At 41.5% G+C, this 20,749-nt stretch overlaps 1 protein-coding gene across 10 annotated transcripts in view; it reads right to left on the bottom strand.

Moving 5' to 3' along the window:
* Positions 1–20,749, bottom strand: part of DAB1 (DAB adaptor protein 1) — a 697,001-nt gene that overhangs the window by 237,388 nt on the left and 438,864 nt on the right. For 6 of the 10 annotated variants that reach the window (XM_048860469.2, XM_048860464.2, XM_075131811.1 and 3 more), the window contains one exon: positions 4,067–4,212. The exons of the other annotated variants lie outside the window; for them this stretch is intronic. The gene's annotated coding sequence lies outside the window, so the exon portion shown is untranslated. The remainder of the gene's footprint in view (positions 1–4,066; positions 4,213–20,749) is intronic. 10 annotated transcript variants of the gene reach the window in all.

Genomic DNA, 20,749 nt, shown 5'->3' with positions numbered 1-20,749 from the left:
AAGTTAATAGTTATAAACAAATAACACAGTTCACCATAACACCGTAAAATAGGTTATTTGCCTCTGTGTACATTTTTGCAGAGCCAATCAAGATACTGGTGCTTTTTATTAATGCAATACCATTAGTACTTAATGGTGGAAAGCACAGGAGAGCAATATACAGCTTACAAATAAGAGTAAAATGTGAAAATCTTAACAATACAGGTTTATCCTCCTCATGAATTACCTATGCAGTTTGTTCTATTATATAAGACCCATTGTTACCACATCTGCAAATTACTTCCCTGATCTATTAACTAGAATGGTAGAAATGCATTTTTCTGTCTTATTCCCTGGAACAAGCAGAATACATCTGTCTAAACTGTTAAGTCTAAACCAGTAACAAGGCCAAGATATTTCCAGAACATAATCATCAACTCCCTAAAAATATACAAAAGAATGGTTGGAGAACAGGGGGGTGATTTAACTACTGCATTGACAGTACAATCTGAATGTATATGAGGAATTAATAAAGATCTGGAAAGATTTTTCTAGACTTACTCCAGATCTCTCCAGGTAAGAATACTCTGTAATGTTCTATAGGACCTAAAGAACAACCTAAGGACACCACAAAACTCGTACATGTAATTATAAGAACTACAAACATTCTTTGTAACTTAGCTACTCCAAAGCACAGATTTCTGTCACAGCCCTAGCACCCCGACCCCTTGCTCCCTGCAAAAGATAACTCCCTACTCATCTGGCTTTGTGGTTGCACATCACAGTTTCTAACAATGTTTGATAAATAACAGAACTATTTTTTATTTAAGTGTATCCACCCTCCCCAATCTGTCTTTCTTGTGGAAGATGGTTCATAATTAAACAAAGCCTATGAGTTAAAAAGGTCTTACAGTCTGGAGGATCATGAGAGAACAGGATGGAAGTCTCTTTTATATGCCATTAATTCTGAGAATTGAGGACAACACCTGATATGGCTGGTAAATAGCAGAAGCTATTCCCATTATGTTCTCATTAATAATGCACCACTTGCTATGAAAACCTGTGGTAAATCATGTTTAAATTACTGCACAATAGATATTTAAGTAACATTAAGATTTTGACACAAACAACAAAAGCAAGGAAATTAAGTCTGACATTCCAGCTTTATCTCATCCCGTTGCTGCCTAAGCATTCTAGCCACATGCATGGCTGGCAAAGCCCCATGGCCTTTATTCACTTAAAGTTCTTGGTGTGGAAACCAATCCAGTTTTAACAAGAGCTCCCACCTGTCAGGCTGGATTAGTCTTCATGTCTCCCCCATCTCATCTCAAATCCTCTACACATCACTGAGCCCTGACTCTAGAGAAAACGTTACAGGTGAAATTCTGTCCCCACTGCCTTCAGTGTGCTTCAGACGTGTTCCAGAGCCCTGCAAAATCACTGAGAGTATATCCATTGATATCAGTGATCTCTGGATCAGGTTCTTTGCATTTTATATGAAGAAGACCACCTCATCTTCATTATAATGGCTCCTTGCTGAAAAGCTGATATAATGCCTCCCTCAGCCCCTTCTGCTCCTCACTGGCTCCCTGATCCACTGCACCCTTTTTTCCAGTCTAAGTCACCCACAGGATTTTCTACCACTTCTACCCCCTGGAGCAAAGGCCCACTCAACAGAGTCCTAAGCAGGTACCTTCTGATGAGAAATCTCTCTATCCTCCTTGCGTACTCTTCAGTTGCTTAAGCCATTGACCGTACCACTCAGGAACACAGAATCCCTGAACCATGCAGCCTCCCATGGCTTTCTGCTCTGTGGAACTATCGATCCCCACAAAAGCACGCAGAATGGCAAAAGGAGAAACTATGATAGCAAAATGGTGGAGTTGTGCTGTATCTGAAAAACAGGGAAATTATACAGCAGTATAGGCGGCTGCATAATTGCATAGGTCTGAGGCCTTGTGTTCTCAGTGTGCATGTGTACGCATGTATGTTTAGCTCCCATGAAAGCTCAGTGAAATTGTGTGTATGTATTGTGACAAAGTTCCTGCTCTACCTTGGGTGGGTCTTGCGCTTATTGGCGGATTTGCTCACCTTGGAGCTTCACGGCAGCCCTCAGCTTGGCCGTTTTTCTGAACCCACAGTGCAGGTCGACTCCTCCTGTGTCTGACCAGGAGTTGGGAGGATTTGGGGGGAACCCGGGCCCGCCCTCTACTCCGGGTTCCAGCCCAGGGCCCTGTGGAATGCAGCTGTCTAGAGTGCCTCTTGGAACAGCTGTGTGACAGCTACAACTCCCTGGGCTACTTCCCCATGGCCTCCTCCCAACACCTTCTTTATCCTCACCACAGGACCTTCCTCCTGGTGTCTGATGATGCTTGTACACCTCAGTCCTCCAACAGTCCGCGTTCTCACTCTCAGCTCCTAGTGCCTCTTGCGCCCAGCTCCTCACACGCACACCACAAACTGAAGTGAGCTCCTTTTTAAAACCCAGGTGCCCTGATTAGCCTGCCTTATTTGATTCTAGCAGCTTCTTGATTGGCTGCAGGTGTTCTAATCAGCCTGTCTTGTCTCGAGAAGATTCCTGATTGTTCTGGAACCTTCCCTGTTACCTTACCCAGGGAAAAGGGACCTACTTAGCCTGGGGCTAATATATCTGTCTTCTATTACTCTCCTATAGCCATTTGGCTCGACCCTGTCACAGTATGTATATCAAGAGTAAAACTTACCACTCTGATCTAAAATCAGCCTTGAATTACCTCAGATTGCTCATTACTTGAAGGTACTGTTTTTGTGAGAAGAGAAGGGAAAGAGAGGAAAAGAAAAAAGAAAAAGAAAAGAAAGACCCTCACAAAAACTATAATTAGGGCCCTACCAAATTCACGGTCCGTTTTGGTCAATTTCACAGTTATAGGATTTTTAGAAGGGCAGATTTCATGATTTCAGCTACTTAAATCTGAAGTTTCACAGTGTTGTAATTGTAGGGGTCCTGACCCAAAAAGGAGTTGTGGGGGGGGATTGCAATGCTATTGTAGGGGGGAGTTGTGGTACTGCTACCATTACTTCTGTGCTGCTGCTTGCGGCGGTGCTGCCTTCACAGTGGCAGCTGGAGAGCGGCGGCTGCCGGCTGGGATCCCAGCTCTGAAGGCAGAGCCACTGCCAGCAGCCGCGCAGAAGTAAGGATGGCACGGCCTGGTCTTGCCACCCTTACTTCCGCACTGCTGCCTGCTGAGCTGGGCTCTCAGCCAAAAGCCGCCACTCTCCAGCCACCCAGCTCTGAAGGCAGCAGTGCAGAATTAAGGGCAGCAATACCCCGCAACCCCCCTAAAATAACCTTGCGACCCCCCTGCAACTTCCTTTTGGGTGAGGATCCCAAATTTGAGAAACGCTGGTCTCCATGAAATCTGTATAGAGTAGGGTAAAAGCACAAAAAAGTCCAGATTTCACAGGGGGAGACCAGATTTCACAGTCCGCGATGCATTTTTCATGGCCGTGAATTTGGCAGGGCCCTAACTATAAGGAAAACGACACAAACAAGCCATTCTAAGACACTGGGAATCACAGGGTATGTCTACACTGCAGGGGAAATAAAAAACAAACCCTGGGGCAGCAGGTCTCAGAGCCCAGTTCAATTGACTCAAGTTGGCACCACAGGGCTCAAAAGAGCCACATATTCCTATGTAGGCTACAGCCCGAACTCTGACATGCTCCCCTCATCACTGAGTTTCCGAGCCTGGGCTCCAGCCTCAGCCTGAACGTCTTTACTCCTATTTTTTTTTTTTGCCTTGTAGCATAAGCCCAGCGAGCCCGAGTCAGCTGACTCAGGCTCTGAGATTTGCTGACGCAGTGGTTTTTTTTGTTTGTTTGTTGTTTGTTTATTTGTTTGTTTTGCAGTGCAGATGTACCGTAGGGGCCGAAGTCCCACTGAAAGTCATCGGGACTTAGACTCCTAAGCTACATGGCCATTTTTGAAAACTGTATCCAGGAAGTATGAATTAACAAATCAGTTCAGGATTTTGAAAAGACTTAGAATTGTGCCCCTATAGATGGTGCTCTTTTTCACCTGTTTTCATACAGTGCACACAGAACTCACCTCTAACCACGCTGAAGTGGGGAGTAGCACCCGAGATACAATCCACCCTGTGCTCAGGTCCCTACAGAGGGAGTCCACACACTCCAATCTCAGTACTCTCCACGCAGGCCATCAACCATGTGTGAGGGGCAGGTCTTTTTTCAGGTCTGCAACAGAAATCAGTGGGAATAGGGTGTACTTATCAGAAAGCAGAATTTGGCCTTTAACATAAAAACAAGTAATAAAAAACTTTTTCAAACTTGCCTGTGCAACCTTAATCCAGACCCCTTATGTGCATGTATTAAGATACAGCCTCTAATTACAGGATTATTATACTATTTCTTTTCTGCAAGGGACAACCCTCTATTAAATTATGCATTTTCTGATTACAACTGTTCAGAGCCTGATGCTGGAGAAGCTTCAAGTGGAGAAAAGACCACAGGAAAAAGTGTCAGGTAATCCTGAGATAGCGCCATGCTCTACCACCCAAGGAAGATTTCATTCTGAATCTTCTCCATATGCTGATTGGAAGATTTTTTTTCCCTAGGGATCAGCTTCAGAGACAGATGCATTTTTCTTACCTGCCTCATTTTAATTAGTTGTATAGATCAGTCAGTTTTAATATTATGGTTTATTAAAATTTAATCCCACAGTCAAGGATGGAAGGGACCCAAATGCATAAGCAAAAACCCATGAAGGTCCACAGCAAGCCACCCATCGGCCTGCTACTTTTCCTAAGAGTCTGTTCTCACACAAGACACATGAAATCACACAGGTCACACATAAGAAAATGGATGGCTTACAGCCCTGAAGGACTCCATGGAGAACGAGAGCTTTTTACAAGTCAAATGAATGTGCTGAAAAGCTACCTTGCAGGTCCCAGCTGTCTATATGGAAGAAAGATCTGCAGCTGCACAACAATGGCCTTGTGAAGTTTCAAGCATTTCTCAGGCATAAGAAAGATGATGTTGTACTGAAGCATAAAATTGGTATGGTAAAGCAGCCTCATAAAATTTTATTTAACCAGTCAGTCACCTGGGGTGAGTAACTTTGTGAGTAAAATATTCATTTATTCGTCATAATCAACAATATATTAGGATTTTGTAATGGCAAGGAAAAGCCAATCTCACTGACATCACAGGAGTCATCTAATACCCAAAGTTTTAAATTTGGATAAGAACATAAGAATGGCCATACTGGGTCAGACGAAAGGTCCATTCAGTCCAGTATCCTGTCTACTGACAATGGCCAATGCCAGGTGCCCCAGAGGGAGTGAACCTAACAGGAAATGATTTAGTGACCTCTCTCCTGCCATCCATCTCCACCTTCTGACAAACGGAGGCTAGGGACACCATTCCTTACCTATCCTGGCTAATAGCCATTAATGGATTTAACCTCCATGAATTTATCCAGTTCTCTTTTAAACCCTGTTATAGTCCTAGTCTTCACAACCTCCTCAGGCAAGGAGTACCACAGGTTGACTGTCTGCTGAGTGAAGAACTAACTTTTGTTTTAAACCTGCTACCCATTAATTTCATTTGTTGGCCCCTAGTTCTTATATTATGGGAACAAGTAAATAACTTTTCCTTATTCACTTTCTCCACACCACTCATGATTTTATATACCTCTATCATATCCCCCCTTAGTCTCCTCTTTTCCAAGCTGAAAAGTCCTAGCCTCTTTAATCTCTCCTGATATGGCACCCCTTCCAAACCCTTAATCATTTTAGTTGCCCTTTTCTGAACCTTTTCTAATGCCAGTATATCTTTTTTGCGATGAGGGGACCACATCTGTACGCAGTATTCAAGATGTGGGCGTACCATGGATTTATATAAGGGCAATAAGATATTCTCCGTCTTATTCTCTATCCCTTTTTTAATGATTCCTAACATCCCGTTTGCTTTTCTGACCGCCGCTGCACGCTGCATGGACGTCTTCAGAGAACTATCCACAATGACTCCAAGATCCTTCTCCTGATTCATCATAGCTAAATTAGCCCCCATCATATTGTACGTATAGTTGGGGTTATTTTTTCCCAATGTGCTTTACTTTACATTTATCCACATTAAATTTCATTTGCCATTTTGTTGCCCAATCACTTAGTTTTGTGAGATCTTTTTGAAGTTTTTCACAGTCTGCTTTGGTCTTAACTATTTTGAGCAGTTTAGTATCATCTGCAAACTTTGCCACCTCACTGTTTACCCCATCTCCAGATCATTTATGAATAAGTTGATTGGTCCTAAGACTGACCCTCGGGGAACACCACTAGTTACTCCTCTCCATTCTGAAAATTATCTGAAAATTTATTCCTACCCTTTGTTCCCTGTCTTTTAACCAGTTCTCAATCCATGAAAGGATCTTCCCTCTTATCCCATTTAACTTAATTTACATACGAGCCTTTGGTGAGGGACTCTGTCAAAGGCTTTCTGGAAATCTAAGTACACTATGTCCACACGATCGCCCTTGTCCACATGTTTGTTGACCCCCTCAAAGAACTCTAATAGATCAGTAAGACATAATCTCCCTTTTCAGAAACCATGTTGACTTTTACGCAACAATTTATGTTCTTCTATGTGTCTGACCATTTTATTCTTTCCTATTGTTTCAACTAATTTGCCCAGTACTGAAGTTAGACTTACCGGTCTGTAATTGCCAGGATCACCTCTAGAGCCCATCTTAAATATTGGTATTACATTAGCTATCTTCCAGTCATTGGGTACAGTAGCTGATTTAAAGGACAGGTTACAAACCATAGTTAATAGTTCCGCAATTTCACATTTGAGTTCTTTCAGAACTCTTGGGTGAATGCCATCTGCTCCCAGTGACTTGTTACTGTTAAGTTTCTCAATTAATTCCAAAACCTCCTCTAGTGACACTTCAATCTGTGACAATTCCTCAGATTTGTCACCTACAAAAGACGGCTCAGGTTTGGGAACCTCCCTAACATCCTCAGCCGTGAAGACTGAAGCAACAAATTCATTTAGTTTCTCTGCAAAGACTTTATCATCTTTAAGTGCTCCTTTTGCAACTCGAACGTCCGGGGCCCCACTGGTTGTTTAGCAGGCTTCCTGCTTCTGATGTACTTAAAAAACATTTTGTTATTACCTTTTGAGTTTTTGGCTAGCTGTTCTTCAAGCTCCTTTTTGGCTTTTCTTATTACATTTTTACATTTAATTTGGGAGTGTTTATGCTCTTTTCTATTTACCTCACTAGGATTTGACTTCCACTTTTTAAAAGATGTCTTTTTATCTCTCACTGCTTCTTTTTCATGGTTGTTCAGCCACGGTGGCTCTTTTTTACTTCTTTTACTGTGGTTTTTTAATTTGAGGTTTACATTTAAGTTGAGCCTCTATTATGGTGTCTTTGAAAAGTGTCCATGCAGCTTGCAGGGATTTCACTCTAGTCACTGTACCTTTTAATTTCTGTTTAACTAACCTCATTTTTGCATAGTTCCCCTTTCTGAAATTAAATGCCACAGTGTTGGGCTGTTGAGGTGTTCTTCCCACCACAGGAATGTTAAATGTTATTATATTATGGTCACTATTTCCAAGCGGTCCGGTTACAGTTACCTCTTGGACCAGATCCTGCACTCCAGTCAGGACTACATTGAGAGCTGCCTCTCCCCTTGTGGGTTCCTGTACCAGCTACTCCAAGAAGCAGTCATTTAAAGTATCGAGAAATTTTGTCTTTGCATTTCGTCCTGAGGTGACATGTACCCAGTCAATATGCAGATAATTGAAATCCCCCACTATTACTGAGTTTTTTATTTTCATAGCCTCTCTATCTCCCTTAGCATTTCATCGTCACTATCGCTGTCCTGGTCAGGTGGTCGATAATAGATCCCTACTGTTATATTCTTATTAGAACATGGAATTACTATCCATAGAGATTCTATGGAAAATGTGGATTCACTTGAGATTTTTATTTCATTTGATTCTACATTTCCTTTCAGATATAGTGCCACTCCCCCTGCACCGCATGACCTGTTCTGCCCTTCCGATATATTTTGTACCCCGGAATGATTGTGTCCCATTGATTGTCCTCACTCCACCAGGTTTCTGTGATGCCTATTACATCAATATCCTCCTTTAACATGAGGCATTCTAGTTCACCCATCTTATTATTTAGACTTCTAGCATTTGTGTACACACACTTTAAAAACTTGTCACTGTTTATTTGTCTGCCCTTTTCTGAAGTGTCAGATTCTTTATGTGAATGTGTCTCGTCTGATCTGGCCCATACTTTATCCTCTTCCATCCCCTCCTCCTGACTAAAACCTAGAGAATCTCTTTCAATAGACTCTCCTCTAAGAGAAGTCTCTGACCAACCCACGTGCGCCTCTGCAGCAATCGGCTTTCCCCCATCTCTTAGTTTAAAAACTGCCCTTCAACCTTTTTAATGTTAAGTGCCAGCAAATGAGCCTCTAAGCATGAACAGGTGTTAGATAATCACATCCTAACAAAAGGCAAGGAAGAAAAGCATGGGAAAGTTTTCACCAGATATAAATGAATTATATTGCAGCAGAAGCCTGAAGTCTCCATTACAGTGAATTGTCTCACCTGCCCGCACTGCACAGTCTCAGAAGCAATTCTTTAAAAAAAAGTTTGTGGTGGACAGGAAGGGTGTGAATGGGCTCTAGTATTTGTATTTCAGAACCTCTGATTTGTTTGTACAAAATTCATTATTAGTTTGTCTACAGGTTATATTAATGCTCCAGGGAATCATATATGGGGCTGAAATGCCACAAGATCCAGTGTGTTTGAAAATCCCAACCCTAATGTTTAAAAGATTTAGCCCATTCAATTGATTAGCACACTATTAAATTGTTGTGCATGTGAGTTAACAGTTATAAAAGCTGCATTCTCCACCCAACAGAAAGTGGATGGGTGGTACATTTAATCATCAATAATTCCAGTTTGAAAGTCGTTCTGATGAACAGAATACTATATGTTAATAGAAAAGGAGTACTTGTGGCACCTTAGAGACTAACCAATTTATTTGAGCATGAGCTTTCGTGAGCTACAGCTGATGAAGTGAGCTGTAGCTCACGAAAGCTCATGCTCAAATAAATTGGTTAGTCTTGGAAATCTATATGTTAATAGCACACCACACTTAGGGTGGATAGAATATTTTACTCTTCACTCTCTTATATCGTGGGCTGTTTTTTCTAGATTTTCTTCCATGTTATACTTTTGAAATGGGCTGTGACATCCTGTTGATTGGAAGTCTTGAGAGATAAAAATGGTAAGAAATACTTTTTTTAAAAAAAAAAAAGCTCCATTCTTTTAAATGATTAATTTTATTTCTTTTGAAAACCATTTTTCTGGGTGCCCAAACCAGGATATTTCTTTGTAAATGTTGCATTTTGTTTTGAAACCACCAAGCAGACCTCATGAGCTCTTTCTAGTAGAACACAGAAATAGTATATGGGCAAAAATTTTTCTTTGAGGTTCTTTAAAAAATAAAATCACTTTCAGGCAGCCATTATTGACAATAACCACAAAACTCTCAGAGTCAGAAGTACACCATACACTGAGCCCGACATCTGACTTGGTGTTCACAGGTAAGCACATTACTCATCTGCAGTTCTACTGTCCGCTGATGTCCTTTCACATTAAAAACCATCACCTTTATCCACTGATTTACACACTACGGTAACCCTTTTTATAGGCTCAAGTAACTCTCCTCTATGGAAAAACCCAGACGCAGATCAAGAAATACTGAGGTTTCTCTCAGAGAGTTTCCTATAGTTCTGCCAAATGGGTAGATTTGGCCACTAAATTCTATGGGTCCCTCCAAGGCGGGTGGGGGGGGAAGCCAGGGGAAACTGTGATGCCTCCTGATAAGATTCATTCTAACAGGTCTGCCCTTCCAGTTGTTGCCTATGGACTACCCCAGCACAGAAGATGCTCCAGTCATGAGTTATCAAGCTGCATTAATTTCCAAGTGGATTCTTCATAAGGGTAAGGTGGTGGCTGTACCTTTCCCAGGACCTTTCACTCTCTCACACACTCATAGATCTCTCTGGGGCTGGGAGAAAGGAGTGATACATCAGTCGGCTGACTTCCTCTTCTGCAAGGGCAGACAAAGATTCACATCTCCGGATATGAAGCCACATGGCGCCATCTGGTCCATAGTGAATACATTTATTTCCAAACTATTCTTAAATAACAATATCGGACAGGAAACTAGAGAAATATTTTTCACTTGAAATATTTAAAGCCACAACAGTAGAACAATTTTCTATGTTGATCAGTGCAAAGTAACGCACATTGGAAAACATAACCTCAACAATACAGACAAAATGGTGTGGTCTAAATTAGCTGTTTCCACTCAAAAAAGAGATCTTGGTGTCATTGTGCATAGTTCTCTGAAATTGTCTGCCCAATGTACAGTGACAGTGAAAAAAAGATAACAGAATGTTAGGAACCATAGGAAAGGGACAGACAATAAGACTGAAAATACCATAATGCCACTGTATAAATCCATAGTATCCCCACACTTTGAAAACTGTGTGCTGTTCTGGTCACCCCATCTCAAAAAAAAGATATATTTGAATAGGAAAATGTGCAGAGAAGGGCAAAAAAAGTGATAAGGGGTCTGGAACAGCTTCCTTATGAGGAGAGATTAAAAAGACTGGGAACTGTTCAGCTAAGAAAAGAGATGACTGGGGGGGGGGGGGTATGATAAAGGTCTAGAAAATCATGAATGGTGCAGAGAAAGTGAATGAGGAAGTGTTGTTTACCCCTTCACATAACAAAAGAACCAGGGGTCACCCGATGAAATTAATAGGCAGCAGCTTTAAAACCAACGTAAGGAGGTACTCCTTCCCACAACAGAGTCACCCTGTGCAAAGCGTTGCCACGGGTTATAGTGAAGGTCAGAAGTATAACTGGGTTGAAAAAAGAATTAGATAAGTTCATAGAGGATAGGTCCAGCCATGGCTATTAGCCAGGATGGTCTGGGATGCAACCCCATGCTGTGGGTGTCCCTAAACCTCTGACTGCCAGAAGCTGGGACTGGATGACAACTTGTCATCTGTTCCTGTCCATTGAAGCACCTGGCACCAGCCACTGGTGAAAGACAAGATACTGGCCTAGAAGGACCAGTAAGTCTCACCCGGTATGGTCATTCCTGTGTAATTATGGGCACATCTTCGCTGGCAACGTTAAAGCACTACCGCAGCTTGTGCAGTCACAGCACACCTCTGGGAGACAGCTCTCCCAGCACTCTAAAAAAACCACATGCACGAGGAGTGCGGCTTCTAGCGCTGGTACACTCTCCACACTGGCACGTGACAGCGGCTGAAACTTGCAGCGCTCGGGGAGGTGCTTTTGGACACAACTGAGCAAGAAAGTTGCAGCGCTGTAAAGTGCCAGGGTAGACAAGACCTACGTTTAACAAGTTTTTAGTAGAAAAGTAAAAATAATTTCTTTAGTATAGCATACAACCACATTTAGCAAACTTCCCTGCAAGAAATTGAAACCAATCACACTCCCCTTTTAACCTCATTGTGTGTTGTTGAAAGGCTAACCATCTTAATGCAGACGTTTTCCATACACCCTGCTCCAGTAATTGTTCACATGCTGGAGGGACACACCCCATACTTTGGCAAATACTGATATAGACCTTCATAATATGATACTTTCTCTCTTTTCTTACATGATTTGGGAACAATGAAATGGTTAATAATATTTACATTTAAAGGATTATTACTGGCAGTTGAGTTAATGCCCATGAAAATGAATGGGACAATTCACACATTGGAGCTACTGTTTCAGGGTCTCTATAGATTCAGGCAGACATTGCCACGCCATTTGTACCTGAGGCACATTTTGAAGTCTTTCCCTGCAATCACAAACACTGAAGACTTACTGAGATGCTGCAGAACAATTAAGATGTCTGACCCATGAAAAGTCCTTCAAGGAGGCAAGTTCCACACTTTGAGAAATGTGGGTGTACAGTGTTAAAAATAATTTGTAGTTCTGCACTTTCACTAATAGATGATGCCAGCAATTTCAACACTTTACTTAGTCTAAGAAAATTATGTATATATGTATGTATGTATATAAAATATAAAAAAGGAAAAGGAAATATTTTTGAACTGGTGTCAGTCTAAGTTCTAAGGAATTCCAGCTGCCTGTGACTTCTTCCTTGTTGTATTTTTATTATGATGAGAAGGGACATACACATAATATTAATATTTTATCTTCTAATATTACTTATATTCTATAAAACATGAGATAAAGATAAACAAGATCATAAGCACAGAGAAAGAAAGGAAAATAAATAAAAAGTACGCAAGGAATGGAAAGAGAAGGTAAGAATATTACTCCCATATAATCCTTATAAACTTTTTAAAATTAATTAGCACTATTTGTTCACACTACATGTTAAAAACTGTGCTGAAGAGTCTAAGATATTTTTCTACACAGCCTTTTCTACATTGCCCATTGTGTGCTCACAGCACAGTCTTTTGCTCACAGCAGCATCTAAGAATGCTATTATTAACTGTAAACCACTGAAAATGTGCTCCCCAGATACTAATGTCATCCTCTTAGAGTGGGTGGAGAAGACTTTCTCTGTTCTTTCATATTTACAAGCCAACAGTACATCTCAATGCACAATGCATCCATTCATAGAATCATAGAATATCAGGATTGGAAGGGACCTCAGGAGGTCATCTAGTCCAACCCCCTGCTCAAAGCAGGACCAATCCCCAGTTTCTGCCCCAAATCCCTAAATGGCCCCCTCAAGGATTGAACTCACAACCCTCGGTTTAGCAGGCCAATGCTCAAACCACTGAGCTATCCCTCCCCCCATATGTACTGCTTTATCCACAACAGCCTATCTTCTTATGGGGAGTGACGTTGAAATCATTATGACCCCAGGAGAGACCCAAAGATAAAAGATACGAAGGCAGCCTTGCGTATAAACAGTGTTATCTCAGGCAGCAAGCCTTAAATTCTTTATGAGACAATCTAATGGAAATGATTTTGCCTCCTTAAAGTCTGAAGTACACAGGTCTACTTTGTGCAGTAACACTGATCTCTGCAACTAGAGGGTGAACGTTTCAGCCCTGACAGAACGGTTTACTAGCATCAAAACTAGAGCTAGTCCAAAATCCCCGTTTTCTAGGAAAGTGCAAAATAGACTGACATTCCTTCTTGGTCCTAATGGACGGAGCATTAGTGATTGGAGCTGAAGGGGATGATGTGAGGTTTTCTGCAAAGCCCTTTGAATAAAGTGCAGAGAGGGGCAACAAAAATTATTAGGAGTATGGAGCAGCTTCCATATAAAGAGAAATTAAAAAAACTGGAACTGTTCATCTTAGAAAAGAGATGACAAAGGGGGAATATGATACAGGTCAATGAAAGTAGGAATGGTGTTCAGAAAGTGAATAACGAAGTGTAATTTACCCCTTCACAAAACACAAGAACTGGGGGCCACTTAATACAATTAATAGGCAGTAGGTTTAAGAAAAACATAAGGAAGTACTTCTTCACACAACACATAGTCAACATGTGGAACTAGTTGTCATGGAACGTTGTGAAGGGCAAAAGTATAACTGGGTTCAAAAAATAATTAGATACGTTCTTGGAGCATAGGTCCCTTAATGGCTCTGGGTATCCCTACACCTCTGATTGCCAAAAGCTGGGACTGGATGATAGGGATGGTTCACTCAAAGTTGTCCTGTTCTGTTCATTCTCTCTGAAGCATCTGGCACTGGCCACTCGTCAGAGACAGGATAGTGGGCAAGATGTACCATTGGTCTGATCCAGTATGGCTGTTTTTATGGTGACTCAACAAGTCAACCCTTTGCATTTTACAGTACAAACTACATTTTCTGAATCGTGGGGGAGGAAGAGGGAACCTGTAGATATCAGGGGAGCACCACCCTGGTTTGGATAGCAAGGAATTTGGGATTGAGATTGTGCTGTCACGCCAAGACATTATTGCAGGAAACCACACTCCAAAACAGCTGCATTCCCACTGCGTTATCTGATACAGTAAAGCCAGTCCTTACTTTTATGTAGATGACGACTTAACATAGGAGGTAGGATCCAGGTCCTTGCAGAATCTTGCAGCACCAAATACTACTTACTATTTTCCATTTGCATAACACCTTTTATCTAGGCATCTTTTAATGAGGCAATTCATCACCGATGAGGATTTCAGACAAAGTTCTGAAATACATGGTAGTCTCTAAACTACCTCTCAAGGTTCTGCTTTGCTATATCTTAGCCACCTCAAAACAGCACAAACACCACGGCATGAGACTACAATGACGCAGATAAAACCTAGAAACTACAGTTCCCAGACTGTACTCTGTAATAATGAAACGGGACTTATTCAGTCTCAGACAGTAATGTCAAATGTGACCCAAAACTAATTTCATAGAGGGCAGCACAATTTTTACTGGTTCCCTGAGGCTCATTTCTCCTGCTTAAACCAGTTTTCCAAGTTACCTTGGGAAACACCAAAATTTCATAGGAAAAGATTGCCAGGTCTGTTTCTGGGGAGTAACAAAACACATTGTGCATCATCCAGCATAGAAATATCAGATTTTAAAAATCACTGTGGAGCAGTAGGAGAGAATCTAGTACAATCCAGTAAAAGAGAGCAAAATAATATGAACTGTATATTGAATATCTACGTGTCCCCAAATTAGCCAATAACCCACCTGAGATGTGGGAGACCAGTTTCAAATCCCAGCTCTGCTTGATTTAGAGTAAGGAATTGAACGGAATTCTCTCCCATTCCAGGTGAGGACCCAAACCACCAGGCTACAGGGTAGTCTAGGGTAGATCTCTCTCAGGCTATGTATCCACTATGAGCTAGGGGTGTGATTCCCACATCACATAGATATACCTGCGCTAAGAATAGTTGCACTGACAGAGCAGCAGCAAGCAGTGACACAGGCTAGCTGTACTGAGTACAGTCCCACCTCAACCCCATGTACACCACACAGCTAGCCCATGCTGCCGCTGCCTATCCTACCCTGGCTACACTACTACTTTTAGCACACTAGCTCACGGAGAGCTACTGTGAGTACGTCTACATGAGCTGTGAATCACACGTCCAGCTCCAAGTGTAGACATATCCTTAACCTCTCCTGTGAAGCAGTTCAACTTTGTATAAATAATTAAATATTCAAAGAGTAGTTATCAATAATTTGCAGTCAACCTGGAGGGATAAATCTAGTGGGGTCCCGCAGGGGTCTGTCCTGGGTTTGGTACTATTCAATATTTTCATTGACGGCTTGGATAATGGAGTAGACAGTATGCTTATAACACTTGCAGGTGGCAGTAAACTGGGAGGCATTGCCAGCATTTTGGAGGACAAGATTAGAATTTAAAATGATCTTGACAAAATCAAGAACTGGTCTGAAATGAACAAGATGAAATTCAATAAAGCCCAGATGCAAAAATCTACGTTTAGGAATTAAAAATCAAATGCATAACTGCAGAATGGGGAATAAATGGCTAGGTGGTAATACTGCTGAAAAGGATCGGGGGTTATAGTGGCTACAAATTAAATATGAGTCAACAGTGCAATGCAGTTACAAAAAAGGCAAATATTCTGGGGGTATTAACAGGAATGTCAGACGTAAGATACAGGAGGTAATTGCCTCACTCTGCTCAGCACTGGTGAGGCATCAACTGAAGGACTGTATCCAGGTTTGAGCGCCATACTTTAGGCAAGATGTAAATAAGCTGGAGAGAGTCCAGAGGAGAGCAACAAAAATGATACAAGATTTAGAAAAGCTGACCTATGAGGAAAGGTTAAAAAAATGGGGCATAGTCTTAAGAAAAGGCTGAGGGGGAACGTGGTAAGAGTCTTCAAATATATTAAGGACTGTTATAGAGAGGACAGTGATCAATCATTCTCCATGCCCACTGAACAAAAGACAAGAAGCAATTGGCTTAATCTGCAACAAGGGAGATTTAGGTTAGATATCAGGAAAAAAACTTCTAATTAAAAGGACAAGTAACCCTTGGAAGCCTTTTCCAAGGGAGGTTGTGGTAACAACAGGTTGGACAACCACCTGTCATAGATATCTAGGTAGGCTTAGTCCTGCCTCAGCATTGGGGCTGGGCTAGATTACCTCTCAAGGTCCTTCCAGCCCTCCATTTCTATGATTCTATAACTGAGCCAGAGAAAAACAGAGATTGACTCTAAAGCCTAGTGTCAGGGCACTTACTTGAGATGTAGGAGACCCAAGTCCAAGTTCTGTGCTAAGCAGGGACATGAATTCAAATCTCCCGTGTCTTAGGTGAGTGCCCTAAACAGCAGGCTATTGGCTGTAAAGGGGTGAAGTTTTTCTACAAAAAAGGTCTGGATTTCAGATGCTAGGGTAGGGGCTACCTCAGCAGCTGACCTGACGTATGCTCCTGCCTCCAGGAAAGGGTTCATAGCGGAGATCCCCAAACGGAGGAAGGCGCTTTTCTCTGGCTCATCAATTAGGCACCTAGGGGCCCAGATTAATGGGAGTTAGGTGCCTAAATACCTTTCCTCAGCATTTCATTTAGGCAGCTCCCTGCTCAACTTGCTGGCTTCTCAAAATCCCTTTCTTAGGCACCTAACTCAGGGCTGAGAATTCCACTAGGTGGCGGGGTGCCTAGGGGTTATGCATTACAATGCCTAAGATCCTTACTGGATGTAAGACTCTGAGATAGCAAATTACTTAGGCACAGGCATAACTTTACGCTTGTGAGTAGTTCCCACTGAAGTCAATAGGACTACTCCCAACCCAACGTTCTTTGCTGGAGCAGGGCCAAAGTTCCACAGACACAGGGGCTGGGCCAGTGCATCCCAACTGCAAAGATCCACCAGCTATTTCCATCCACCCATAAGAGTCCTAAGACTGTTTTAGTGGTTGTGGAGCAGTTATTAGTGTTGTTCCACATGTTGTGTCTTGATCATCTTGCAGTAAATCCAGCAACTCAAGCTTGGCACACGTGGGATTTGCTCAATGGCAATTCTCACTTTTCTCTGAAAAGCAACATGTACCCAAACCGATCACCATCTGCTATAAATGTAACACAGCAACAATGGGCCTGATCCTTAGCTGATGTAAATCAGCAGAGTTCTATTGATTTCAAAGGAGCTGCACCAAATTACATCAACTGCGAATCTCACCCAATGTTTTTGAGAGGATCTCTGTCTATGACTGGGAATCTAAGGACCACCTGATGTGTCAGACTAGATCAGTCAAATGGTCCATTTCAAATGGTCCCTCCAGCACTACTCAACACTGAACCTTCATCAAAAGGCAAAAATCATGGATCTGACCAATTGTGAAATGATACATGGAAATGGCAGAGAAGAGAGTATTTCCTACCCTTCTGCAATCATCCTTGTGACATTTGATTACCTTATCCTATCAGGTTTCAGAGGAACAGCCGTGTTAGTCTGGATTCGCAAAAAGAAAAGGAGGACTTGTGGCACCTTAGAGACTAACCAATTTATTTGAGCATGAGCTTTCGTGAGCTACAGCTCACTTCATCAGGCACAACTACCAGTGTTGTTAGTGAGCATAAAATGATCCCTCTTAAATTCACCACAGTATTTATATTCCTGCAGGCTGACTCCACACTGTGTGGAGAAGCACTGCTCGTTGATTTGTTTGCTACTAAGATTTAATTTAAAAATATTAACATTCAAGCTTTCTAATAAGGTATAGAAGACTAGGATCCTGGTGTGAAATTGCCAACGGGACTGTGTAACAGTCACTGACTAGCTTAGAACCAACTAATATACAGGGAGCAACATTATCACAGGAAGGAATTCCTCAGTCCACACCACCTTTGCCATGATGAAGAGGGAGAAATACAGATTAAGGAAAGATTGCTAATTGCATGGTACGGTAGTTAGGACACAAGATGAATTTATATCTATCAAGTCAATCTCATCTTGCAATAAAGAAATATTAATTTGTTGATATACTTTATATCTAAGAGTGAAGAAAATCTGGCATAAAAGGCAGTAAGAAAGGAAATCATGTAACTGCATATTTTATTACATAAAGGAGTGAACTGTAAAATTGAAATATTAATAAAATATTTGCTGCATTGACTGTTGCTTAACTAAATAGCAGTATACTTTTATGAAGATCAGCTGGATCGCATTAAAGTTTAAAAATAGTTCGCCGTTTTCATAATTACCTTTAAGCTTGGCTTAATCACATTCATAACTCTCGAAATCCCACTTCCTGAATTCCCTAATGGAGCAATGCCCTGAGGTGCAAGCTATCGGAACACTAGCAGCCCACCAAAGTTAACTTTGCACTGAACAAAGATTAAGGGGAAGCAAACATCACCAAAGCCTTTAGCAAAATACAGTATTTTTAAACTGTTTGTGTTTAAGGTTTACACAAGGAAGTAAAAAGAGAATAAAATTGAAGATACAAACCATAATTGAGTAAAAATATTTGCATCCTTATAAATGCAGTGCTGATTCCCCCCCTCCCCCCCTTGGATACAGGTCAGTGTTTATGAGGACTAAAGGAGTGGTATAAATATAACGCAGAGTTCAAGCAACATATCCTGTGTTAACTGGCCAAAAATCACGTCATATGAGTCAGCTGTCAAGGCCACCCTTTGGGCAGAAATACTGGAAACTGGTCAAATTACAAACACATTGTCCACTTCTGAGTGGGACCTCAATCCTGCAGGCTGCTGAGCATTCTGGGCCCGATCCAGAAAAGTACGTAAGCACCCAAAGTATCCCACTGAAGTTCAAGTTTACAGTTCAAGTTAGAATCTGCCCTATTTCAGGAATGTTGTAGTAGGCCTAACTGTACCTTCAGGTATACAAATGCAACTCCCATCAGGTTCAGTGGGAGTTGCAACTCAGGCACCATGATCAGAAGTGACTTTTTTCCTTTTAATGTAGTTACACATTTTCTCTCATTTTTTTTCCTACAGTCCCTACAGTGAACACTGAAGCAAAGTATAATTCTTTGGGTTGAAAAGTACCCAATAGGTTTTCTATTATTTCTGAAATAACCAATCTTGTTTATATTTTAACATTTCATGACAACTTTGTGCAGTAAAAGGCAAACAACATTTAGGACATTCATTCAATTCCACAGTCGTTCAAATTCCGTCTTCAGTTTCAAATGTGCATATTTAAAGTCTCTGCATCTCCAAATTCTAAACATGAAGCTACAGGCCGATATTCTTATTTATTAGTCCAAAACGATATACTTAAATTAACTGGAAAAAATGTTCTTGGTAGCTCTACATAATAGGTTTAATTAAGATAGTTGTGGGTTTACAAAGCTGTTAAACTTTATAATGCACAGTAAACAAGCAGAATGTGTTCAGCCAACAACAACAAGTATTACAGCAGCCATAATTGTAGAGACATCCCTATAAGATATGATAAAAGGAAGATAGATATGAGCAATAAACAAAAACTTTAGATACCCAGAATATAGTGATACTGACAAATCAATGGCAAATTGGTAATACTTGATGTATGTGGAAACCTATTAAGTTTAAATAATGCCGTATTGGTTTACAATTTTCCAAAAACATAAAAAGATTTATTTTTCTTAAGATCTATTTCTCTATTCTACATCTTCCTTTTCAACATTTTTGGGGTTTCCTGTAAATGATCTCTTACAGGTTGTCGGTCCGGCCCCCGAAATCAAGTGGGTTATTAATCTTACCAAAACCCTGAAAGGAAATATTTTATTGTATCATTGTGACAGTTTTGGGAATATGTCTGCATCAATTTATGAATCTCATTTAGTTCTGTGAGCATCTTTTATGATTGTAAACCTACAGTGTGGATCAGAACTTCCCTTTTCTGTATGACCCTACTGCGTGTGTCTTACGTTGAGAACCTATTTGAACTGGTATGTTTGTAGCCTGATGCGCTGCATAGCAAGCCCAGAAAAGGAAGGCATGTTTCTCGCCTAATGGAGACCTAACAAAAAAGAATCATCTGCTGGCTGCCAAAACTACTGGCTTGCTAATTACTCTTATGTGCTTTAGTAACCTTTTATGCCCAGCAGCCCACAAGGACTAGCGGTTCTGGAGAATGGAAAATCCACAATGGAAAGCTAGAAGGAGAAAGTGTGCTTTTAAAAAGAGACACACTCTCTAGCAAGGGACAGACCATCACCAGAAGATGGAGCAGTATGGCCCTGACTTCCCTGAAGGATACTGACCAGAACCCAAAAGTCACTTAGGAGTTGCAAGAACACTGGAGAGAGGGAATTGAGTTCGGGTGTTTGCTGGTTTTCCAGAGATCTGTAACTCTCATCTGCTTTCTAAGGCTACTGCTACACTACAGGGCTTATAGGAGCACAGCTGCGCCACTGTAGCGTAGCTAGTGCAGACGCTCTAAGCCGATAGGAGAGAGCTCTTCCATCGATTTAATTACTCCAGCTCCCATGAGCGGCGGTAGCTTTGTCGGCAGGACGAGCTCTCCTGCCAACACAGTGCTTTCCACACCGGTGCTTAGGTCCATGTAACTTACATCGCTCCGAGGGTGGCTTATTCACGTAATTTATACCAACGTACGCTGTAGTGTGTACGCAGCCTCAGAATAATGTGTGATGTTTAAGATGTTACTTTACAAAGCCTGTGTTCTTTGCTTTGCCCATCATGTGGTCCCCAAAGCGTTAAAACTGTAAATTGGAGTGAGGTGGAATGGGGGACAGCAAGTATAAGCTGCTAGGGAGACTTG

The sequence above is a fragment of the Caretta caretta genome, chromosome 8, assembly GCF_965140235.1.
Source record: "Caretta caretta isolate rCarCar2 chromosome 8, rCarCar1.hap1, whole genome shotgun sequence".
Taxonomy (NCBI): domain Eukaryota; kingdom Metazoa; phylum Chordata; order Testudines; family Cheloniidae; genus Caretta; species Caretta caretta.
This window is presented reverse-complemented; position numbering and strand designations above follow the sequence as displayed.